The following is a 13,434-nucleotide window of genomic DNA, read 5'->3' as shown; positions in this document are numbered from 1 at the left end:
TCGACATATATTTGGCATTTTTAATTCACCATATTGAGTTGCCATTTTTGTTTGCCTTACTGAACAACCATTTTCTACTATTCAATTACCACTAGGGGCGAGCATGGTCCGGGTGGACAATTCCCACCATGAAACCGAGAACTGTCTACTAAGAACCGGTTCCGAAGAATCGGAACTAGGAACCGCCTGTTGGTTTTATGGATCCACCCGATAAATCGGACTGCCGATCCCACCAAGCTTTACGCAAATGGAGGTGATTGAGAGGGAAAGAGGGAGGCGACGAACGGCCGGAGGCGCGGCCGTGAGTCAATGGGAGTTGAGAGTCAAGGTCGTGAGCCGATGGGCGTTAAGCTTGAAAGTCGAGACCATAAGAGAGAGATAGAGAGATGACTCAGACAATGTGAGAGTGAGATGAGACGAGCACTCAATTTATGGGTGTTGAGCTTCAGATTAGGAATTTTAGGGTTTTCATTTTTCTTAAAATTTTCTTTTTATTTTCTGTTGGAAATTTTTCTTAAAAATTATATATATTACCTCTCCAGTCTAGGTAGACATGGCCACGGTTCAGTGGAACCGCCGGTTCCTGGTTCGTGGCCATGTATGAGGAACCGGAACCGGTTCCGGCCGGTTCCGGCCAAGTTCCGATTTTGGGCCGGTTCCGGACCTCGGAGTGTCAGTGTCCGGCGGAGTCGATTGTGCGGGTGCATCGAATCCGGGCGGCGGGGACGACGCGTCCGGATCTTCTTCTTCTGCTGCTCCTCCCTCGCGCGCTCTCTTTCCCGCTCGCCGGATCGTCACATCGCCGGCGGAGTTGCCGTGGATTCTCCGCTGATGGCCCGATTTCGATTCTCTCGCACTCGCGTGCTCCTGAGTTTCGATGCTTCGTTGTGGTTTGGAGTGAGGGAGGGAGGGAGGGAGGGAGGGACTTCCGGACCTGGAGGAGACCGCAGCTGTTGGTATCGCGACAAGGTAGAGGTCGCGGGGGCTGAAGGTTTATAGCAGCAATGAAGATGGCGTTGGAACTACTAGTTGGAAGTTCCGGTTATCTTTTTATTTTTATTTTTTTTTGCCCGTTTCCAAGGCACAACAAGAGGTCGCCCGCACCGCAACGGTTGCAAAGACTGGCACAGCCAGGTTCGCACGTCCCAGCCCCGCCGAGTTTTTTATAATTTATTTATTTAAATTTTTCAAAAAAATTTGGAACCGGGCCCTTAGGCCACGGCTTACCTGTTCCGGCTCAATCGCGGCCCGGGTCAACGGGCCGGGCCCGGGCTTGACTGGCTCTGCCTCGGCCGAAATCGGCCGTGGCCATGACTAAGTCTAGGTGAGCGGTTCCATGCCTAGAACCAAGAACTGCACCAATACTCATCGGTTCCAATTTATTGGAATCGAACCGCCGGTTTCAAGCCAATCTAGTCCTGGTTCAGTACACTGGAATTTGTGACATTCCGAATTTCGACCCATTTTTGGGATTTATAAAACGTGTAATTCGTCGGTGTGCTTATAGTAAAAATCTCGCCCGGAACCGATCACTCCCGGTTATTATTTTTAAAATTGAGATTTCGCTAGAATCGCACTCGATCGAATTTAGCTGTTATTTAGAGCCCAAACTTTGGTGTCGAATTTCTCGGAGTTCTAGGACGAAATAAATTGGACGGTGTCGATCGGGTCGTGGCCAACATCGAGATTGTCACAAAAAGTGGAAAAGTGAATTTTCGATCGGGTACGAATTTGGACTAGTAGATCTCCTGTTATAATTGGGTTTAATTAATTTGGCATTTGTCTCTTATTATATGCGAGGCTCATTTTAGATGTAGATTATTTTCGGTTTTGAATTTGAGCATCGGATCGCATTTAATATTTGAATGAAGTTATTTTTTTTTTTATTATCCTCTCTCTCTCTCTCTCTCCTTCTCGCCGCGCCTCAAACCCCTCGCCCTCACGTTTCTCCGTCCGCCGCCCGACCCCCACCCACTCCTTCTCTCTCTCTCTCTCCTTTCTTTTCCCCTTTTTCTTTTTTTTTTCCCTTTTTCTTTCTCCCTTTTTCTTCTTCTCCTTCGCCGGCTTGCCCCTCCCGAACGACGACCGTCTCCGTCAGCTTCTTCTTGCCGCCCGACCGACGCCGCTTGTCTCGCCGGCTCAGCCCACCGCCGCCGCGCCTCGCGCCACCTCAGCCTCTCTTCCCTTTTTTCCTCCTCCCGACGCCGGCCAAGCTTGCGGGCTTACGCTTTGGGGCCGCGCAACGCGGCCCTGGCCATGTGCGCCACCCTCCGCTCTGACTTTTTGTCCGCCGTCGGCTAGCGCTCACGGGAATCCGACTCGTCCACCTCCAACCGTCACCGCCGCACCCACTCACGGAGCAAACAACCACCAATTACGTAGCTACCTCCTCGCTATGTCCGTTCGCCGCCGGCCGGAGCAACCCGAGGACACCGCGACCGCCCTCGTTGCCGCCGGCTGCCCTCGCTATTGCCGGCATTAGCCGAGTAAGTTAACTCCTAATCCCGTTTAGGTGTTAAACTTGCTTAGGTAGTTTAAGTAGTGTTTAGATTAATATTAAGTTTGTCTAGTTACGATTATGTGTTAATTACGGATTAGTGTTTAGTTAATTGTGTTTAGGGTTTAAGTTATTAATTAGTTTATTGTTATTGATTATTATTATTATTAAATCAATTATTTTCGGAATTTTATATATTATTTTATTAGTTAATATATTAATTCCGAATTGAATATTAATATTTTATTATTAAATAATTAATTCCGGAAATTAAATATTATTATTTTCGAAAATTTCTAGCGTCAAATTGTGATGCCAATGTTGGTTTTCGCCGTATAAGTTGGCGTATTTAGAAAATGATTTGAATGATTTTTGATTCGAGGAAATATTTTGACATTTTGGAAAATTAAATTATTTTCGGATATTATTAATTAATTAATTCCGAATTTAATTTATTGTTATTTCGGAAAATTTATAATTTCAAATTATGATTTCTAGCTTGAATGTTGGCGATTTTGCCGCGAATTGTCGTATTAAATTGATTTTATGGCAAATTGTTTGATCGAAAGTTTCGTGGAAAATTTATGAGACTTTTGGAATTAAATTATTTTATTCTCGTTATGCCAAGTAATGTTAGTGATGCTTGGTGGTTGATATTCGTGTTTGATATCGAAGCTTGTGAGAATTGATTGATCTTGCATGTGTGGCCACTTGGTATTATTGCATGACATTGAGGAGAGCACGATTCATGTATGCATAGGCTAATTGAGAAGATAATAATTGGCCGGAATGCTTGTGTGCTCGTGTGGTCACACGTTGGAACCGTCTTGCCGTGTATCGCTTGACGATGCCCGATTTATCGGATGCCCGGGGATTATCCGGAGTGCCGATACCCCGGATGCCTTGTCGCGGCCCGAGGCCGGACTCGATGCTCCTTACGGGATACCATCTTACGTAGATCGTTTGATGTTGCCGTATTGGAATGCCGTCTTACCGTAGATCGTTTGACGTAGCCGTGCCCGACGGGCGGGACGGGCCGGTTTTACCGGTAGACCGCCATCTTGCTGCGTATCGCTTGATGTGTGGTGGCTGAGGGGCGTAATAAGCTGGAATACGTGTGATGCATAGTGCTTTGATTATGTGGTAGAAACTGCTAGGCATGGTATGGGACGTGCTCAAGTGGATTCTATCTTATAATCGAGACACGCCCGGCTGTGATGCATGATATGAGTAATTGATCTAGATGCTTGAGTTTGCGACATATGCCATTTCATCAACGAGTGTCCCAAGGCGGAGAATGAGATGCTGTGGTTGTTTAATGATGTGTTGTTGATCTTTGTATTGCTTGGTTTAGGGACCCCCGTGCGAGTTAGCCTCCTGGCGGGCAGGCTGTTAACTTATTGAGACTTTCGTCTCATTTGTTATTGTTAACCACTTTTCGGGCCCACTAGCATATTGTTGCACCCGAGTTTGGTTGAGGCGTGCGGAAGGTGGCTTTTGGGATCGACTTGTTGATGGAGTAGATTAACCTAGCCTTTACTCTTTTGCTGGCTTTTGTGGTAGCGCTCGATGTGGGCTTGTAAGAATGTTCCCAGGGTTAATCAAGTGAAAATCAAAATAGTGTGTTTATTTGTTGTGAATTGTTTTCCTAACTATCCTGTTTATTGTTGTTGTCCGAGGATTGTTGTGATCGTTTCATGCGTAATTAAAAGATAAAAGAAAAGGGTCGGCGACGGAGTCCCGGGTCGATCGCATCATATCGACCATAGCGGGGTTCGGGGCGTGACATGAGCGGTTCCCGGTTCCTTTGCACACCCTTAATTACCACATAATTTTACGTTATCAACTCTTATTTGAGTTATTCCAATTTATGTCTTTTTTAAATTATCAATTTCTCTTATTTCTGATAAAAACAAAAGCTTTTCTTATTATCAATGAACTTTTATTTTACTTTCTTACCAACACTTTACATGTTAGGAGCACTCAGCAAAAGCCCGATACCTTTCGCCCGAAAGATCACCAAGAGGGAGCCTAAGTCCGAGCCTATTAACATATCCACTTAGATCCATCTTCACTCACAAGCTTGATCCATCTTCACTCAAAAGCTTAAACCAATGAGTTTTTGGCCAACTATGATATATTAACTGCTCTACACCATACTAAATCTTCGATGTAGGATTTTTTTAACACAACTCACACGTGCATCCTAACAATCTCGCCCTCATGTGTGAGCTCAGTTAATCTGCTCACCCTTAATCCAGGTAATCCTTCTGCATCTAGATGTCTTTATCCAGACCGAATTATGAAGTCTACCACCAGGCCTGCATTGTTACACCACAATGCCCACCAACGCCCACTGCCCGGAAATTATGCCCAATTTCATCCACCAAACACCATAATAGACCATCGGTTCTGATACCAATTTGTTAGGAGTGCGCAGCTGAAGCTCGATACCTTTCGCCTGGGAGATCACTAAGAAGGAGCCTAAGTCCGAGCCTGTTAACATATCCAGTTGGACCCATCTTCACTCAAAAGCTTAAGCCAATGAGTTATAGGCCAATTATAATATATTAACTGCTCTACACCACACTAACCCTCCGATATGGGATTTTTCTAACACAACTTACACATACATCCTAACATTACATTTACCAACTATTATATGAAATTACTGATCTTTATTTGGTGACTTATCAACTTTATCCCAATTAAATAACCCAATAGAAAAGTTGATAACTAACTCAAATAAAAGTTTGTAACCCAGAACTAATTGATACTTACTTGTAGAAAAGTTGATAAATCACGTAAATTAAAGTTAGTAATTTGATATTAGAGTTGGTAAATATAAGGCATACCAATAATGCAAATAAAAGTTAGTATTGAAAGAAAAATAAATTTGGTAAGTAACTCAAATAAGAGTTGGTAACACAAAACTAGTTAGTAACTTAATTAAAGAAAAGTTAGAAATTAGCTCCAATTAAAGTTAATAATTTTTATACATAGATTGATAACTTTAAGGCGGCACTAGAAAATGCAAATAAAAGTCATAAATGATAAGAAAGTTGGCAAATTTAAAAAATCAAATGATGTCAATGAATAACGTGTATGAGCCTTGGTAACTCTATTCTAGACGGTCATATAAGAGGAAAAACTTGGTAAGTCATGCTAATTTAGGCCGGTAGTCTCTAAGAGGAGTTAATAAATGTAAGGGATTGCTAACAAAGGCAAATAAAAATTGGTAATTCGATAGAAAAATTGGCAAATCTTTAAAATAATTAGACTTTAGTTAGTAACTCAAATGAGAGTTGATAACCAAAAATTAATTGGCAATTCAATCTGACAAAAGTTGATTAAAAAAAACTCTAATTTTGGTTGATAATTTCATATAAGTATTAGTAAACACAATGTGTTTGGTAAGCCATGCAAATAAAAGTTGGTAGGTCAAGTTAAAAAATTGCCTATTTGCAAACTAATAAAAAAAAGTTTATAAAGTTTTGGCAAGTTACCAACAAAAAAAGTCACAAATCATTTTTTAACCAACAGTTCTTTTACACTAACCAATACTTATTGAAATTTACCAGCATGCAAAGGAGATTCATATATTTTGACACGAAAACTGCAGTTTACGTGGATAAATCGGGATCGTTATAAACATTAAAGAAAAATGAGTACGGTAAAAGTCAGACGTGGAATTCTATGAGAGTTTCAATTATCTTCGCATCAATTTGGGCCAAAAAATCTCATTCCTCGAAGCATGGAAGGTCAAGATGGTCAAGGGGACCAAAATGGGAAGGACCAACGACCATGCAAGTTAAGGCAAAAAATAGAAAAGATACCAAGTTTCACGTGCACGCGATGTATGTTCACGTGAATCCATTCCATTTCAGGCATCAATCAGACGCCACGAAGTGGGCTCCTACTATTCCGGCGCGCACAGGGACTTTCTGTTGGCAACGAAAATGGCACGCCCAGGATCACCATAATCAGAAACTGAAACTCGTTAATGGAGAAATTATCAATTTGCATACCTGGTTTGGAATCCATCGAACTTGACGCGGAATTTGCGACGGTTTCCGAACATGAACTCAAGTGCTTCTCCCCTATACCTTTCATTAGAACACTGGCCTAATGAGATTGCCACTCACGAGAAAAAAGTTCTCTCTAGATCTGTATGTGAGTCAAATTGTGCATCATCAGGTTAGGGGAGGGACTTGAGCGCTATTTATAGAGTTTTCGACCACGGGCCCTCTCATTACGGGCCGGGCCGTACTCAGCCCACACCAGCCAGCCCCATATTAGATTTATTAAGAATCCATATATCTTACCTTTATTAGACCAAACTAATTCAGTTAATTTCAATTAATGAAGCCCACATTAGGAAACTCTTACATTCTCCCACTTGGGCGATATTAATTGAAACAGAACTGTGTGCGCACCCTTATATTGGTCTAGAGATTATTCTTAATAGTCAATCCGATCTCATAAAGTCTCGAACACCGAATCATGGCGGTAACTGCATATACTCACGCAGAGCCTTCCATGGTCACGAGTGCTTTCAACTTTACTGATATGGATTTAATATGGTAGTGTGTCAACTGGACAATACCTCATAATGAGTGATACTTCATGTGTTGTCCATTTTGTTAGTCTAAATTCTCTCTCCTTAAGTGTCACAAAATCTAATGTGTCACCAGAAAATTTCCTTCATGGTTCCAATGAACTTGCATATGTCTTACCTTGATAATTAACTGTACTTTATGTGTAACAAGACATATCGTTAAGGCTAATACCAAGAATGCCCCATAGCCTGTACTCAAGGTTTACACAATGCCTCGAGATTTTCATCAAATATGTATCAACTTGATAAATCTACATTCACAAATACCTCATTGAATGCAAAAGAGTTTATACGTATTCAAATATTACAAAATGTAACAAAATCAGATACAAACTTCATAAGAGCAACATAAAACTAAATAGCTCCCACTAATTAACAGTATCCCATGATACTTCTAAGCCCATATTCATGACATGTCGATCAAATACACAAGGGCGAAGGCCTTTAGTTAACGGATCTGCAATCATATCATCTGTTGAAATGTGCTCTACTGCAATGTCACCAATCTGAACTTTTTCCTTTATAATCAGGTACTTGACCTCCATATGCTTAGACTCCTTGAGATCTCTCTTGTTGTTAACAAACAACACTGCAGAGTTATTGTCACAATACAACTGTATGGGCCTATCCACAAAATCAAATACGGTCAACTCCTTAATGAGGTTCCGGAGCCAGATTGCCTGAGTAGTGATCGAAAAGCATGCTACAAACTCCGCTTGCATGGTAGAGGATGTCATTGATTTCTATTTCTCACTTTTCCATAATACTGCACCTCCTGCTAACTTAAAGATGTAATCTGTTGTCGACTTCTTTTCATCCTGATAGCCAGCAAAGTCTGAATCCGAATACCCAATCAGCTGTAGGTCCTGAACATGTTTGTAAATCAGCATATAGTCTTTTGTCCTTTTTAAGTACCTCAAAACCTTCTTGGCAGCAACCCAATGATCATGTCCTGGATTTGACTGATATTTGCCTAGAAGTCCTGTTGCAAAAGCAATATCTGGTCTAGTACATACTTGAGCATACATAATACTCCCAAGTGCACTAGCATAAGGTACATTCTTCATTTGGGCTTTCTCAAAATCTGAATGAGGACATTGTGACAGACTCAACTTATCACCCTTACTGACACGAGCAATTCTTGGCTTGCATTGCTGCATGTTGAATCTTTCTAAGATACGATCAACATATGCCCTCTGAGATAAACCCAATAGTCGGCAAGAACGATTCCTATGAATCTCAATGCCAAGAACAAAAGATGCCTCACTAAGGTCCTTTATATCAAAGTTCTTTGACAACATTCGCTTTGTCTCATGCAGTAAACCAAGGTCATTGCTCGCAAGCAGGATATCATCCACATAGAGTATAAGGAAAATGAATTTCCTCCCACTGACCTTGCAGTATATACACTGATCTACTTTGTTCTCAATAAAACCAAATGAAGTGACAACACTATGAAACTTCAAGTACCATTGTCTAGAAGCTTGCTTGAGACCATAAATGGGCTTTTTCAGTCTACATACAAGCGTACCTGAATCATCTGCCGCAAAGCCTTCAGGTTGCATCATATAGATTTCTTCATTAAGGTCTCCATTGAGAAAGGCAGTTTTAACATCAATCTGGTATAACTCCATATCGAAATGAGCTACCAAGGCCATGATCACTCTGAAAGAATCTTTAGAAGAGACTGGAGAAAAAGTTACTTCATAGTCTACTCCTTCTCTCTGAGTGAAACCATTGGTTACCAGTCTGGCTTTAAACTTCTCAATCTTTCCTTTGGAGTCCCTTTTAGTCTTATACACCCATTTGCAGCCAATGGGTCTATGACCTTCAGGTAATTCAACAAGTTCCCAAACTCCATTATGCTTCATAAACTGCATTTCATCTCTCATTGCATCCAACCATAGTTCCGACTAAGAATAAGAAATAGCTTTCGCATAAGTCACTGGATCAGCCACAGAACCGATATCGTAATCTTGCTCTCCTATATAGACTAAATAGTTCGGTGGTATAACTGATCGTCTCTTCCTAATGGATCTCCTTCATCGGAGCAAAGAACGGCCTCATCCAAAGACTCCGAGAGCCTTGAGGAGCTTCATTAGGAGCCGTCTCGACGACAGGATCCTGAGCCTCAACAAATTGAGTCTGTGGAGTGGGAGTCTCCACAATTATCTATATGGGATGAGATAAAGATACAACATTACCCACCGTACTATTATCCTTAATAGTCTGTGAGCAGCTACTTTCTTCGGCCACATCAAACTCCAGAAACTTGGCTGTCTGTGATTCCACAATTCTTGTGCCTCCATTGGGATTATAGAATCGATATCCCTTCGAATGATCCTGGTAAGATACAAAGTAATACCAAGTGGTTCTGGAGTCCAACTTACTTAATGTTGGATTATATAACTTCACTTCTGCAGGACATCCCTAAACCTTAAGATGGTTTAAGCTAGGCTTACGTCCAGTCCATAACTCAAAAGAAGTCAATGGAACAGCTTTAGTAGGTACACGATTCAGAATGTACAAAGTTGTTTTTAAAGCTTCACCCCACAGAAAATCAGGTAAATTTGTCCTACTAATCATACTCCTCACCATTTCCATAAGGGTGCGATTGCGCCTTTCGGCTACACCACTTTGCTCAGGACTCCCAAGCATAGTAAACTAAGCCACTATCCCAGAATCCTCTAAGTATTTGGCAAATGGCCCCTTAAGCTGTCCAACATCGCCATGCTTGCCATAATACTCTCCACCTCGGTCAGATCTAACAACTTTTATGACATTTCCCAACTGTTTCTCGACTTCAGTCCGAAAAATCTTGAACTTGTCAAGAGACTCAGGCTTTTTTTTAATCAAGTACAGATAACCATATTGAGAATAGTCATCAATAAATGTGATGAAATAAAAATTTCTACACAAGGTTGCCGTATAGGGTTCACTTATGTTAATGTGTATGACTTCCAACATGTCAGAACTTCGGACTGCAGTTTTCTTCCTTATCTTGGTCATTTTACCTCTACAATAGTCTACGCATGTCTCTAGGTCATCTTTAATAGCAGGCAGGATGTTAGTCTTTATCAGCCTTTCTACTCTATCCTTAGAGATATGATCAAGTGCCACAATGCATAAGACTGTTCCTTAGGTAGTGGTCTCTTGGAAACAACCTTTTCAGCCATATAAGCGACGTATATGTCATTGGGAGACAAACACAATCTGTACAATCCGTTAGACATATAACAGCACCCAACCTTATTTGAATTAAGAAACAAAGAAATAACATTATTCTTGATTTCAAAAGAGTAGCCATACATGTCCAAACACGATACGAAAACTAAGTTCCGTCTAAATGAAGGTACATAAAAAGTGTCTTTCAACATTAATCTAAAACCAGAGTCTAGAATCAAGATTACATCTCCCACAAACACAACATCGGCTTTCTCGTTGTTTCCCACAGTGAGTCTTGACTCATCCTGATTTGACTTCCTCCGGTTTATGAATCCATGTATGGTAAACGCAATATTATTAGTTGCACCACTATTGAGCCACCAAGAACTGGATAGTGCTTCTGATAGGTTGGATTCACAAATAAGTGCCAAAGAATTATTACCTATAGGCTCATGTTTGGACAACCAATTTTTAAACTTTCCACAGTCCTACTTTATGTGACCTTTCTTCTTACAAAAGAAGCAGCGGTTACCATCCCTTTTGAAGGATGTTTTCTTTGGACCCATATTGTCAGATTGATCGGTAGTGTCATGAGTACCTTTATGAGTATGATTTCTAGACTTCTTATCCTTCCTTTTGTGGGAACCAGAAACATATAAGGCTAGATGCCTTTTTTTCTTTCTTAAGTTTCTCTTCCTCTACCACCACCCTTGCTATCAAGTCATTAACTGACCAAGTCTGATCTTGTGAATTGTAATTTGTCTTTATAATCCCAAAATCAGGTGGAAGGGTATTCAGGGCTTGATGATGCACAATGCAAGCATCAGGAATGGAAACATTAAGAGCTTGAAGCTTCGTCTTTAGGTCTACCATCCTAAGGACATAATCTTTAACCCCAGCAGTACCATCATACTTCATATTGAAGAGCTTTTGAAGAAGTGTACCAACCTCAGCATTAGATGAAATGCGGTTTCTAGCCTCTAAGGTTGCCATCATTTCCTTAGCAGTACAGTTAGCTGGCAAACCACTTTTCAAGTGTTCTTGAATGGATTTCTTCATTGTCAATAAGCAAATCCAATTGCTCTTTTCCCAGGCAGCATAGTCCGTTTTCTCGGCTTTAGTATTGGTGGCCGTGATATCTGCCGGCTTATCCTTTGTAAGAGCAATGTGAACATCCGCCAGCTCTATTCCAAATAGAAAATCCTCTTTCCATTTCTTAAAGTTTAACCCAGTAAGGACCTCAATGGAAATGGAATTGCCATTTACAGAAAAGGTGACTGGAAAACAAACAAATAATACAATCAGCATCATGTGAGTACTTATCCAGAGAGTTACATACATCATCACATAATCACCTTTGGGCAAAAAATATGACATGCAGTTGTACACTCTCCACATGATAGCTGCCATAAGAACATATTCTAATCTTTCGTGAAATCACCACCTTTGGGTATATGAACCACTAAGATCAATCATTTCTCAAGCACATGCTATACATGTACCCCTCCATGAACCAATACAAGATCACCTCCTTTGGGAATATGATCACGCAATAGAACAGGAGACATCCCACCACAATATGAGACCGATATTTCTCAAACCCAGTCAAGTGTGCCACTTTGGCGGTCACTACCCAACTGAATCCTTGAAAATCTCTCATACCAGGGATATGAGCTTTATGTATTGCATTCACTATATACATGTAATGTTAGACGTAAAGACAGGGGTGTATGTCTCTGAAATTACATGTCATGCTAATTATACTGTTTCATTCATTGATAGACAATGAATTACACTCTACATAGTCCTTATGTGATGATATACATGTGAGCTACCATATGTATTTCCGAAACCATAGAGAAATACGCAAAAATACCCTAAAAATACGTGTATATAGGGTTCTATACGTATTTTCACATATGTAAAAGCATCAAACATGTAAAATAAATACACCACAATGTAGAGAATTTCGATACGAGTGCGTCGGTACCAAGAACGTCCAAAACGGACTTCGGACGCGCCCTCACGCGCCGCCGGAAGGCGCGGCGCGTGCGCGCGTGTTCAGCCGGTCGAACCGATCAATGGTCAACGGATTGGTCCGACCGGTTGACCGGTCGGGTCAACAATCGGGTCAGGTCAGGATATGGGTCAACCCGGATCTGCGCCCTCGGCGACGCTACGCGGCTTACCGCGGAAAAACGCGCCGTGTCGACCGACCTCCCGCTTTTTTTATTAGGGGGTCTCGCCACCGGTACATGCTAAGTCTAGGTTCGGGACTTAACTCGGGCTCTCTCAAGCCCATACCATATTGCGACTTAAGGTTTAAGTTTTTAACATGCAAGTGGTTTATATCAAGGAGTCGCTACTAATCGATTTGGGGTGGGTCGATTAGAAACCCAAATAGGGTAATGGGAGAATCACCCTATTCCCGCGAACCGTAGATTACCCGACGGGGACTTGGTTACACTAGTTGGATAGCTAATGCCCTTTCGGTACCTTTTTACCATGTTCATTTCATGAAAACATTTGTCGTGCAATTTAGATTGATTTTAGGACCTTTCTCTTAACATGTGAAGTGATCAAGCGGGTGCATAATCGAAACGATTAGCGCTCAAAAATACAATAATTCATGCAGCCGAAGGTTCCAACTTTAACTAAGTCGATGACATTCAAAACACAACAGTCATGCAATTGTATTAAAAACATGCATAATAACACAACGGTAATAAAATTAACATGCAAAATACTACCGCGCAATCCTAGGCTTATCTAATTTAAACATGGTAAATTATGCAATTATAACAGCATGCATAATAATACAACCATAAATTAAAACACTTAGATAAACCCCAATTTTTTTATTTTTTTATTTTTTGGAAAAAAAACAGAAAAAAAAGTACAAAAAAAAATTTAAAAAAATTTTTTTTAAAATTTTTTTTCTGAAGAAAAAATATAGAAGAAAGAAAACTTTTTTTAAATTTTTTTTTTAAAATTAATTAATTTTTTAAAATTTTTTAATTATTATTTTTAAAAAAATAATAATAATAATGACCGACGGCTCGTTAGGTCCGACCCGGTCAACGTAGATCAGTACCCGGGCGTTGACCCGGTTGGATCTCGCGATCCTCGGCTCTGTTTGAACCGACTGGAAATC

Source organism: Syzygium oleosum, unplaced genomic scaffold (assembly GCF_021117445.2).
Source record: "Syzygium oleosum isolate NSW1041296 unplaced genomic scaffold, Sole_v2.1 Sole_v2.02, whole genome shotgun sequence".
NCBI lineage: Eukaryota > Viridiplantae > Streptophyta > Magnoliopsida > Myrtales > Myrtaceae > Syzygium > Syzygium oleosum.
Note: the sequence above shows the minus strand (reverse complement) of the source record.